This window comes from Haliotis cracherodii, unplaced genomic scaffold (assembly GCF_022045235.1).
Source record: "Haliotis cracherodii isolate W230 unplaced genomic scaffold, xgHalCrac1.p SCAF_8, whole genome shotgun sequence".
Taxonomy (NCBI): Eukaryota; Metazoa; Mollusca; class Gastropoda; order Lepetellida; family Haliotidae; genus Haliotis; species Haliotis cracherodii.
In genome coordinates, this window is record NW_027266341.1 from 45,274,825 (window position 1) to 45,287,213 (window position 12,389).

The 12,389-nt window shown below is 39.9% G+C and overlaps 1 pseudogene; it reads left to right on the top strand.

The window, feature by feature from the left end:
- The window catches only part of LOC139450085 (NEDD4-binding protein 2-like), a 36,136-nt pseudogene that overhangs the window by 19,306 nt on the left and 4,441 nt on the right, over positions 1 to 12,389 (top strand).

The window sequence follows — 12,389 nt, forward strand, 5'->3', positions numbered from 1 at the left end:
ATACTTGTTTCTGATTTGTCTGATCACAATAACCTCCGTAAGTTGCATTAAAGATAAGGTATCTGTGTGTATTTAACAGTGTGAAGTTAGTGAATAACCTGTACCTTACGTTGCCATCTGAAACAAGGCAAGGTGAGAAACAAGAAAGAGTTGTCTTGCATGATTGATGAGTGTTTGTGAATCAGATGAAGCCCTCGCCCGGAAACTACAACAGGAAGAAAACCATGGCCCACACCAGGGGAAGGAGACTCCCAGTTCTATTCTAAGAAACATGAAGTCCGCACAATTATTTGAGCTCCCCGGCTTCCGGCAGCAGGGGAGTGGCACTCACGTAATCAGCAGGAGGCGGACGGCACCCACGTACAACCTGATGGACATCATGAAAGAGGAGGAAGCCAACCAGCAGAGGAGGGAAGAGCAGGTGAGACTAGGCGGGGCAACAGGTGAGACTAGGTGGGGCAACAGGTGAGACTAGGAGGGGCAACGGGAGACTAGGAGGGGCAACAAGTGAGACTAGGAGGGGCAACAGGTGAGACTAGGAGGGGCAACGGGAGACTAGGAGGGGCAACAGGTGAGACTAGGAGGGGCAACAAGTGAGACTAGGCGGGGCAACAAGTGAGACTAGGCGGGGCAACAGGTGAGACTAGGAGGGGCAACAGGTGAGACTAGGAGGGGCAACAGGTGAGACTAGGCGGGGCAACAGGTGAGACTAGGAGGGGCAACGGGAGACTAGGAGGGGCAACAAGTGAGACTAGGAGGGGCATCAGGTGAGACTAGGAGGGGCAACGGGAGACAAGGAGGGTCAACAAGTGAGACTGTAGGAGGGTCAACAAGTGAGACTGTAGGAGGGTCAACTAGTGAGACTGTAGGAGGGGCAACAAGTGAGACTGTAGGAGGGGCAACAGAGGAGACTAGGTCAACAAGTGAGACTGTAGGAGGGTCAACAGAGGAGACTAGGTCAACAAGTGAGACTGTAGGAGGGTCAACAGAGGAGACTAGGTCAACAGGTGAGACTGTAGGAGGGTCAACAGAGGAGACTAGGTCAACTAGTGAGACTGTAGGAGGGTCAACAGAGGAGACTAGGTCAACAGAGGAGACTGTAGGAGGGTCAACAGAGGAGACTAGGTCAACAGGTGAGACTGTAGGAGGGTCAACAGAGGAGACTAGGTCAACAGGTGAGACTGTAGGAGGGTCAACAGAAGAGACTAGGTCAACAAGTGAGACTGTAGGAGGGTCAACAGAGGAGACTAGGTCAACAGGTGAGACTGTAGGAGGGTCAACAGAGGAGACTAGGTCAACAAGTGAGACTGTAGGAGGGTCAACAGAGGAGACTAGGTCAACAAGTGAGACTGTAGGAGGGTCAACAGAGGAGACTAGGTCAACAAGTGAGACTGTAGGAGGGTCAACAATAGGTCCATGGTATTTATCTAAATAGAAACGTGATCATGCTCCTGTGTGGTGTAGAAATATGTTCAATGTACATGGCCTATTATTATTTTCAATGTGAATACACTGGATAATTGAGGATGGCATTAAACAAGCACAATATAAATACACTGTATTATATTAGCACCTAAAGCACTATCTTGCAGTTCAAAGAAAGTGTTATCCATAAAGTTGTATGTTAATGAGATCTTTAGTTACAAACTTTCTCCCCTTGACATTTGTAATGAAGACACATACTGTATTTTCTTGAGTATAATGCACACCCTCCTCTAGCGGATTCAGTTTCAAATAATTTGAATATTATGCGCAGAAAAAATTACACCGTACCCCTTTAGCAAATTCCGGTAAACAAATGGGTGATGAGAAACTTGGTACAAATTTGAAATTAGAGATAAAAAAATCACCAGACATGTTGATTTACCGTTTAAATTGTATTTTTTGTTCTGCTAGGCATTGTTTTACATCCAGAGATTAAGATTACCATGTGTATTTTATCGTAAACTAAGCCAGAAACAACAATCAGCTGTTCACACGTTTTCTTGGAATCTACCGGTGATTCGGTCGAGACACACCCAATGATATAACTTTATAGGATTTTAATTGCAAGGATCTGCAAAAATTGTATCTGAAACTATTTTTTTATCAGGAATAATGTATTCCAATATCTTGTTATTTTAGTTGCAGCATTTACTAAATGACTATATTTAAAATAATCATAACCCTAAGCGAAGCAGCTGATCGCTATTGCCAGTTATTTTTCACATGGAACCAGTTTGACCAGTTACCGTCGAGGCTCCCGCACATGTGCTTGCGAGAACTACGTGTTGACATAGAATCGTCAAACTAAGAAATATGACTTTTAACGAGTCAAAGTATGGCATTTACGATATATGTATCCATTTTCTGTCAATTAAAGTTTGTTTCAAGGCGTCAATAGCGGTAATCTGACCATGGTTGCTGTTAAATATGGTTAATAACAGTGAGTTGTGCATTCTTCCGATCGTTTCACACAAGATTTTGCCGAAATTAATAAAAAAAATCTTTTTAAAGGAATAAGAAATAAGTTACAAACACAAGTCCAGATATACAAAGAACACTTTTTATAGCCAGACTGTGTAATTACATGATTAATTTGCGTACTTGAGTATGGATTTGTTGACATGGTATTTCCGGTGTTACATGTTCACGGTAATGTCTTTCCGTTGGGGTAAAAAACCATCAAAACTCATTATTGCATGTATAATGCACACCCCCTTCTACACAGCTGTGTTTTTTTTGGAAAAAGTGTGCACTATACTCAAGAAAATATGGTAGCTGTTACAACACACAAACTGTTGGTGTGTTTGCAGCTGAGGGTGCTGGATGCCACGGGAGATAGGATGGCCATCTCCACCAAGCTGAAGAGACAAAAACTGTATAACCAATTCCCAGGAGTCGATGAGAACTTCCTGGAGGAAATATTTGAAGCAAATGGGTAAGTCTGTGAGGAACCCCTGGACACTTAGAATACGAAGAGTCTCCTGAACATTTTACTCAGATGGAGTGTTACAAATATGGTGATGAAACTTATTCAGTCCCAATATGAAGTGGCTGAATGCATCATGCATGCAACCTATCATGGAGTTTCCAGGTGTTCCGAGGCTATTAGAAAGCTACCCCGGGTATTCAAGATTATAATTCTACTAGTTCATGCTGTAAATTATTTATCACCCTGCTACTTCCTCCTGTCAAAATGATTTGCCACAACGTTTCAAGTTTTTCTCATAATGTTGGCAACTTCCGAGTTCACCTGATCTATAACAATCATATTGGACTTTAAACCAGAGACTTATTCTGTATCTTAATTATTCTTGAGAATACTCTTCCTCTTTTGCGTCTTTGCCATAAATCCAGTATTTTGGCTGCAATCACTGTCCTCTTTACTGTCGTCTATACAAATAAATGTCCAGGCTTTAGCACTTTAGCAGCTCTTCTGTATGTGAAGGCAGGAATAACCTCCCTTCTTTCCAAACATCAGTCTGCTAGAGACAGATGATTGGGGAGGTGGGAGGGAGTGCTCCAGATGCAGGGTTTATGGCATTGATGTATTAGAGGTGGTATTCTTAGCATTATAGACAATGTTCGATATTTGAATATATTTATGTCAAATTAAAGATTGAAATTTGGAAGTTTTTATTATTTTATAAGAACTAGTAACTTTTTGCAGGGCTAGCAGAATGAAAATCCCACTAGCTCTTTGGGATTGTTTTGTTTTTTAGTTAAATTCTATCCCTGGGAACTGCACCTTTCATCCAGGACCAAACAAAAGCCGTGTGTGGCTGTACCGTTATTATAAGTGGTTGTTGTAGTTGCTGCCTGTGTCTGCCCTGACAGGTTCAGCCTGGAGGAGACAGTGGATGTCCTACGTGAGGCGGTGGGCAAGACGCGGTCACCGCGGCAGGCGGGAACATTTGCCCAACACAACATGGGAGATGATGACCACAAAGAAAATGCCAAAAAGAAGAGTCTCCAAGATCTGGTTTGTGTCTCTTGTGCAATTTGTCTTTCTCAGAATAAGACTGAGTAGCAACTTATTACTGACATACAACATTATTGGATGCCATGACAAGGGCCCCATGTCCTTATTTGATTTCAGGCTGATACCAACTTTTATTACCCACGTGGTGAAGATACAGGTGGTTAGATACTAAATCCGTACGTCACACGTGTGTCGTACAAGGTTGACCTCGTTTTATTCGTTTTGATTGGACAATCGTGACCTTGGTCACACCGGAACTACTTTTTTCATTCATAAACAATCACAAGACGTCATTAGCTTTCACAACTCTTTACTACTACGAAGCAGAACTGTAGGATTCTCGTGAAAACAAAAAATCACAAGCAATTTTAATACATGTCATGACAATAAATGGTGTTTTGTTTGGCTAACTTGAAACATTTTGCAACATCCAACATCTCCCACACGATCGTCTGCTAAAATATAAGTGCAGATTGAAAGATGGCTACCACTATTCGTGTTAACGATTGTGTCAAAATTGACGGAGAAGTTAGAGGACGGGTGCTTTCTATTGTTCAGGCACTTGGAACATTCAATGCCTACAATATCAAAACTATAAATGGTGAAATGAGGCAAGTAGGACGGCATAGACTTTCTGTTGTTCCTGAGACTGTATCATCGGCCCCTATATCCGTTTTGAACCCATTTGACACTGTTCCAGAATGTGTCTATGAGGAACTATTTAAGGATGCCTTTTTTGATGATATACCAGGTGACAATGTGTATCAGTATGACTGTTCAAACATTGACAATTTCATACATCAAAATCGAAATCAAAACACCTGGAGAAAAACCCAATATGACATAAGTATTTTGGAGAAATTCATGAACGCCAACGCTGATTCTAGGACGGTTGAAACCATACCCCCTAATGAACTATGCAATGTATTGTGTAGCTTTTTCACCTTGGCAAAGAAATCTATCGGCCAGGACTCTTTGACATCAAAGCTATCAAGTATTGACAGATTTCTAAAATCAAGGGGGTATGAAAAGTCCTTGTTGCAGGATCGTCAGTTTTCAAAACTTGGCGAAGTCCTGTCAACCAAACAAAAAGTTCTAAAAAGAGAAGGGCGAGGAAACTTACCTAATAGGGCCGAAAGTCTGTCGAATGATGAAATCAACATGATGTTTGATGCAAACGAATTGCGTCCTAATAATCCAGAATCCATTCTCAACACACTGTGGTGGAATAACACAAGACACAAGTCTCCGAAGTGTAAAAGCTCATCACTTGATGAGGTGGGGAGATGTAGTTCTAAAACTCGACTCTGAAGGTAGAGAGTTCATTGAGTACAATGAACGGCAAACAAAGACACGCAGAGGCAATGACACACGTAATGTCCGTGAAGCGCCTCCCCGTGCATGGTCTACCAACGACCCACGATGTCCAGTTGCACTGTACAAACTGTATGCCAGTTTGCGCCCGGTAGATTTTTGTTCACCAGACACTCCGTTCTATTTGGCCACGAATTCGAAATTAGCACCTGCCCCTAACCATCCTTGGTTTAAACGTGGACCAGTGGGAAAAAATCAATTGGCTCAATTATGAAAAGAATATCCAATTCAGCGGGAATCACTGGAAAACATGTCACAAATCACTCGGCCAGGAAAACCATGATTCAATCACTCCGTGAGATTGGTGTACCAGGCACAGAAATCATGCAAATTTCCGGTCACAAAAACATCCAAAGTGTGAACAACTACAGCAGTATTTCCAGCGTTCAACATTGTGACATAAGTAACATGATCTCTTCCAACACGCGCGGTGACCTTGCCCTTCCCGAAAGCACATCTCGTTTCGTCAGTGTTGTGACCTCCGCACAATCCAAGCAAACTCAGTGCGGCTTTGTCAATTCCATTTTCTCTGCTCCTATATATGGAGGAACGATAAACATTAACTTCCTTGGTGACCACAGTGATTTCCATGCTCCGAAACGTCAAAAGCTGGAAACTAGGTCCACTGACGACAGTAATGTTGAGTAGGCTAACATGTACTGGCGGCATGAGTGAACATCCCGCGGCATGGCCGAGATTCAAACAGGAGGCGACGTTTGACTTTTTACATGTTCTTGTTCAGTGTGTACACATCATACACATTCCTGTTAGTTTACTCTCTCCAAATTAAAACTGTTATTTCCTGGCATGAGCTGTATTGTCAATTATTCATACACAAACAACAGGAACTATTTACCAATGCGTAAATAAGTTACCATGTCTATATTTGGGCATGTTACTATTCATGAGCAACCAGAGTTAGAGCCAGTTTGGCGTATAAAGTAATGAAAACGCTATTTTCGTCCTTAAAAATGTGGGTAATAAATAAAATACTACACTCGTTCTCGTAAGATACTATTTATACGAAACTCGTGAACTTTCTATGGTATCTGACCTCGTTTTCCCTCGGTCAGATACCACAGCAAGTTCACTCGTTTCGTAAAAATAGTATCTTACGAGAACGAGTGTAGTATTCTATATGTCTCCTTCCCCTCCCCCATCCCTCTCCCCCACCACTCACACACATAAGGCTGACATGCTGTGATATGACTTCAAATCGTTTAAAGCAGTGTTATACCAACACACTCACTTACAATAGCTATACCCATCAAGTTTGTGATAAAAACCGGCTATGACCCTGCCTTGTTAATGTGGGAGAGGTCCACCATGAATACAGTTGATGCTGTGGCAGTGATAGTAACAATCCTTCCCAGGTTGACCAGTCGTGGCAGCAGCAGCAGCACCCAGCAGGGACGTCGGAGTACCAGGATGGGGCAGAAGGCATGGACTACGACAACATCCGTGGGGAGGCCAACATACACCATAAGATGAGGAATGAGTGCTTTCAGAAAGCTCAGGAGGCCTTCCGACGCGGTATGAAGGATGTGGCCTCATTCTATTCACAGCAGGTATGTCAGATTATTGCAAGGGGCAGTTTTACACATTTGAAGTAAATAACAATCATGTGCATCATTTTGGCAGAGTTCTCATTAAATGAAATCTGTTTTACATGCACTCATTTTGAATGAACTATCATCCCAGTCATGGCCTAGTCTCTAGTGGGTTATCTCCCTTTGACCAGTCTTTCCTTTGTATTGTAGGGGCATCTGCACACATGCAAACTGAAGGAAGCCAACATGAGGGCCTCACAGAAAATCATGGAACACAGGTAACTGACTTGATAACGAACAGAAATAACTTTCTTTGCTCACAAGATCTAAACATAGGTCCGTTGTCAGAACATTCTAGAATTAAGAATGAAATGTGTAAAAATCACTGTTTTCTGAGAAATGTCATAGAATACTACTGCACAAGATGGCACATGCAGACATTCTTCCAGCACTGCTAGACATTGGCTGCTGTGTGAGGTGTTGCTTTGTTTCCCCAGGACATCCTTGATGCAGCAGGGGACCCTGGATCTACACGGCTTCCACGTGGATGAGGCTGTCGCTATACTCAAGTCGGTCATTGAGGACAGAGAGATAGGTAGGCACTGTTCCCTGGATAAGTCGACAGTTAGAACCTCCCACTGGCTTCAGGAAAAAAGTAGTTTAATGCATAAGAATTCAATGCCTTTACCCATCAGTGAAGATAAGCACTTGATAACTAAGAGAACACACATCATGTCATGGGTGTGTCAAATGTTGAGGTCAAATTGATGGTCATGCACTCATGAAATAAGTTGAAGCAATTTCATTCAGAAAATATTCTATTAAATATGAGTATGCATATTAATCATGCTGCCTCAGTTTGAGCTTTCTCTTTTACATTCATTGTTGGAAGAAGCTCTTGGAATATCTGTTTGATGATAAATGTTCAGAGTTGCAGAGTTAGAGGATAGAATATTACAGTTGATTTCATTATAAGCGTTATAAACAGGTTTTGTCTTCACACCAAATATTGCTCTGACATACTTTGCATGTGCGTGCAATATGAGGGGGCGTGGGTGGCCCAGTCATCTAGGGCGCCGCGATTTGCTGTGCAGAGTTGCGTCCCTTGGGCATGCCAGAAACCTATGATTGTGGGTTCGAATTCCGGTTCACCAGATTATGTTTCTAGGTATGTCAGCACCATACATTTCACCGAAGTGGTAAACGTCTGAAACCTGCATCACTTCGGGCTTTCTTCCCACATTAAGCTGACACGCTGCAATATAACTGGAATACTGTTAGTAGCAGCGTTAACCCCCTGGATGCCACAGGGACATATATGTCCCTCCTCTACAACCCTCACTTTGAAGTCGAATAAAATTCAAAATACATCATGCACACTAATACACTTCCCAGTTTTGAATAAGGTGGGAGATTCCCTGTTCTGTGATATCATCAATTGGCATTTTAGGCCAAGCAAAAGTACAAAAAATGACCTCTGAAAATTAGGTACTTCGTAAATGTCGCCATTTTACACATTACTAAATCAACACTCACCACGTTTTTTACAGCATGTTTTGAAATCTAAATTTCGGATATTTACTCCGAGAAATGAATATCAAAAATAGCATATTAGTGATCACGGGCATCTTTCCTTTATGAAATCACCAATGATCATTCCAAAACGTCTCCGATAACCATAGAATCGTTTTGAATGTTTTGGAAAATACGCAAACACGAACGCCGAAGTGAACTTTCCGCCATATTGGATAGTGTTTACAAAATCACGTTTCATGTACACCGGTTATGCCTGTAACATACCGTATATTTCAAACTGAGCTTGGATACACAGATCCTTGAATTCCTTTAGAATAGAATGAACAATGGTCTTTGTCACCAATACGAAGTGGCTGGATGAAATCAAGCAAGATAAGTTAGGTTTGAAAACGAACGCTGTGCTAAAAAAAACTGCACTTGTTTGAAATGTAAACAAAGCAAAATACAGATTTTACACACTGTGGCATTTTCTCCTATTTTGTGCTATCCATTCGTCTATTCGTTCAAAACATTGGCTCAACATTTGCAGAATATTCATGGGAAGAGAATCGTTGTAAGAAATAGGGAATTTAAAATAGATACATTGACAATTTCTGTTGAAAATATCAAATCATTGCAAAGTTACTGTCCTGTGTGACGCCATGACTGACGCAAAATCACACACAACGACGACGGTATTTATCGGAATTTCTGACTATTTCGGTTTGTTTCAATGAAATTTATATCAACAAATACAAGTACATAGATTGTTAGAATGTTTCTGATTACTTACATGTCACATTTATGTACATTCGATCCCTGAATCAACTAAAGTCTCCTTGTAAAATCCGGCGTACTGTTGACAGTGAACACGCCATGTGCCACAACATGTATGAACGAACCTTTGATAATCTCCTGTTTGTTTGAACATTGTTTACATAACAATTGATAGGTTTTTATTGTCGTATACGATATTTCTCTCCTTTGGACAAGTGTTACAAGATGAAGTGTAAATGTAACTGCAGCATGTACGTATTTCTTGGGAAGTGCAATAGTCAATATTATAAGTTCATATTAGCAAAGTCCATGAATAGCCGTATCATTTTATTTTATAACTAAAACTGAATATATTACTTTCACAAAATGGATAATATGTTTTCGGTAAAATATATGCACACATTTCTGAAAGAATTGTCTTTGTCTCGGAACTGTTTTTGATGTCGTTTGATACACAGAACAGTGATATCTAACGATTCACTAGGTGTGCGTTAGTCACACACAATTTACGAATTATACATCTCGTTTTGCATTATATAATCAATGGGTTCATTCTTTTTTCAATATTGTGATCACGGGATATTAAACTGTTTACTTAATTTCTCCAGGAATTGTAAAATGTATAAAATAAAACCCATGCCATGTATCCCGTTGGTTCAACCTTATACGATTATCCTGATAATTCTATACCAATAGAGCTTTCTTCACATCTTTTATTGTGTAATTCTGAGACAAGATGAAGAGAAATAATAACATAATAATGAACAAATATATGTCCAATATTGAATATAATTTTGGTTGTTTTGAAATATTCATTTGGGTATTTCATAATGTAAATTGATGTCAAACAGATGCGTGTCTTGTCCAATTAAGATACACGATAAATTATCTAATTGTTTACATATTCAAGACATTATTTACTTGGTGAAAGGAGTAATTTTATGTTGTGTCGAAAAAGCGTCAAATTCCGTTCTACACATTGAGATTTTCCAAACCATGAACGAAAGATATGGGAGATATATATTAATCAAAATACCAGTGTCGTCTTTCTCCGACGTTATCAAAGACTTAAAACCAGCCATGACGTCAAAAGGAATGGTGTTATTTTTGGGGGTAATTCATTACATTTGATGATAAGGCATAGTGCTCCATTAATAATGGTGCAACATTAGTCAAATTACACTTACACAATCAGGAGAATGTTGGAATATAAGGACTAAGTTATAGGTTAGATCCATTTCTCTATTACCTCTTTTTTATGAAGTGCGATTTCATCATTTCTTATGGGTTTTTTTAATAACTAAACGTAAACAGTTTCAACATCGATATTTGTGTTGGAATAGTTTGGTTCCTCGTGAGCGAAACACCACGAAAATATATTGTCCTTACCCACAGCTATTTCTCACCAATTGACCTGAGTTACAATCAACTAGTGATAAGCGTAGCAGAGTTATGCCCCCTTTTCTTTGTATGGGTGACCTCTTGGTTGCCTTTTGACGTCAGAGAAAAATCAGTTTTCGTCATTTACGGCATGCTATTTTTGGCATTGAATGTATGTCGTTATACATACGCATATAACTCCATTTGATATATAGTTATGTCGTTCAGATATTAGGCAGTATTTAGTTTGCTGACAGTTTCCGTAAAGCTTCGAAATTAAAAAAATCGTCGCACAGTACTTTTATCAGTGTTCGATAAAGAGCGGAGAAATTTACTGTTTATCAATGCAGAATAAATTCTCCGACAACACTTAGAAGTGTATTTTTTAAAACCAGTTTAATATTTGCAGTTTACACCATCAATTAGGAAATTTAATATTCTCCACCTCTGCGTAAGTTTATAGTCAGAGGTATATCCAGTGCTGCGTGAGCACAATTCTCGCACAACCTTCACTTTTCCGATCTTAGGAAAATGTGCGTCAGAAAAAAACTCGGCATCCATAGGGTTAAACCCAACTCACTCTCTCGTGCAATATGAACAGATCAGTTGTCAGAGAATCATTGTTAAGATGACAAGATCACACATTGCCATACAGTGTTACCCCTTGGTAATATACACACAGTGTTACAGCCTCAGAGATGTTAACATTAATGGATATGTGAACAAGATATTTTTTGTCAGCAAAGCAATCAGACCATGTACAGTGCCTCATTACCTACAGCAGAAGCTCTATACCACTCCATTCTGGGTAAGAATATAGGTCACCAGCAACCTTTGCTTGTCGTATAGGTGACTAAATGGACCATGTGACTTGGTTGATTACATGTCATTGAATTCCAATTGTGTGAATAGATGCTTGTGGTGTCTGTTACCGTATTGTCTGGTCCAGACGCGATGAGGTACAGATCACTGTCATCGAGCTGTTATATTGCAGAGTTAGGCTTAAAAAGTCAGTGAATTGGTTCTCAGGCAATGGCTTTTGAAAATATAGTGCAAGCAGGCGGGCAATGTTTTTGTTTTTTGTTGTTGTTCAAACTGTTATGTAACAAAACATTTGCGTACAATCAACCTGGGAAAGGGCCTCCCTACATGACTACCATTGGACTACCAGTAATTGCACAATACATGCATACAATGAGCATTGATTTTATTTCACAACGCGAAGATGTTATTGTGAGCACACAACACCAGAAGAAGCATGTCAACAAATCTGTACTGAAGTATGCAAGTTACTCCTATTATTACACTATCTGGATATATCTATTTTGTATCTGGACTTCTGTTTGTAATCCATTATATTACTTTTATCCAAGATTGCATTCAATTTTGTTTACCTTAATTTCAGCGAAATCGTGTATGATCTGATCAGAAGATCCCATCAACTCACCATGAACTCGCCTTCAAACGAACATAAGTCGTTAGAGATGTATAGTCTTCAGTCTTCCTATCACTGTATTGAAATTTCTTTTCAGTAATGATATTGGCCATGACATTAAATATTTTTAACACTAAATTTATTACCTATAGACAGGGGAGAAAATGAGTGAATAGCTGATAGCCATTTCCGGCTTATTTTACAAGACAAATACACATGTAATTAATCTCTGTGTTTGAAATATTATCCAGCATACCGTACACAAATACCATTATATTTGTAAATCATCATGTCCAGTGATGTTTCATCGTAAATTTCATGTTTTCATTGACCAGAATTGCAAACGGCAAAACAAGCACATAAACTGCTATTGCTGCCATGACCATAACATGAG